The sequence below is a fragment of the Mauremys mutica genome, chromosome 21, assembly GCF_020497125.1.
Source record: "Mauremys mutica isolate MM-2020 ecotype Southern chromosome 21, ASM2049712v1, whole genome shotgun sequence".
Taxonomy (NCBI): domain Eukaryota; kingdom Metazoa; phylum Chordata; order Testudines; family Geoemydidae; genus Mauremys; species Mauremys mutica.
The window spans coordinates 18,429,951-18,431,094 of record NC_059092.1 but is presented as its reverse complement, the minus strand read 5'-3'; positions in this window follow the sequence as shown (position 1 = coordinate 18,431,094).

Sequence of the window (1,144 nt, the reverse complement as noted above, 5' to 3'; positions counted from 1 at the left end):
GTTTGGCCAGCCTGTCGAAGCTGTTGCCCGGGGTGTGGCCGCTGCGCATGCTACAGCTATTGGGAGCCACAGGTGAGAGCTGAGTGACAGGCGGGGACCGAAGGTGGATGAGCTGCCCTGGAAAGACACGACATGCCCCCACACCAGAGGTGCTACCCCTCCCCCAACACCCCATACACCCCAACCTAGCTGATCAGAGGAGACTTAAGGAGCTTGGCTTGTTTAGCCTGACCAGACAAAGGATATGGGGTGAGATGATCGCTCTCTATAAATACATCAGAGTGATAACCAGGGAGGGAGAGGAGTTATTTAAGTTAAGGGCCAATGTTGGCACAAGAACAAATGGATTTAAACTGGACATCAATAAGTTTAGGCTTGAAATTAGACAAAAGTCTCTAACCAACAGAGGAGTGAAATTCTGGAACAGCCTTTCAAGAGGAAGAATGGGAGCAAAAAAACGAACTTGTTTCAAGACTTAGCGTGATACGTTTATGGAGGGGGTGGTATGATGAGCCTGCCTACAATGGCATATGAGCCAGCCACAGCAGCTATTAGCAAATACCGGTATCTCCAGCGGCCAGAACGTCTGACTGGAGCGTGTCACCTACATGCTCAGGGTCTAACGCAGGGGTGGGCAAACTTTTTGGGCCAAGGGCCACATCTGGGTGGGGAAATTGTATGCAGGGCCAGGGCAGGCGGCTGGGGTGTGGGGCGGAGTGCGGGGTGTGGGAGGGGGTGCAGTGTGCAGAAAGGGGCTCAGGGCAAGGGATTGGGGCAGAGGAGGGGTGCAGGGTGCAGGAGGGGGCTCAAGGCAGGGGGTTGGGGTGCAGGAGGGGTGTTGGGTGTGGGGGGGCTCAGGGCAGGGGGTTGGATGCAGGAGGGGTGTGGGGTGTGGGAGAGGGCTCGGCAGGGGTTGGGGTGCAGGAGAAATGCAGGGTGTGGGAGGGGGCTTGGCAGGGGTTGGGGTGCAGGAGGGGTGCAGGGTGTGGGAGAGGGCTCGGCAGGGGTTGGGGTGCAGGAGGGGTGCAGGGTGTGGGAGGGGGCTCCGCAGGGGTTGGGGTGCAGGACAGATGCAGGGTGTGGGAGGGGGCTCAGCAGGGGTTGGGGTGCAGGACAGATGCAGGGTGTGGGAGGGGGCTCAGCA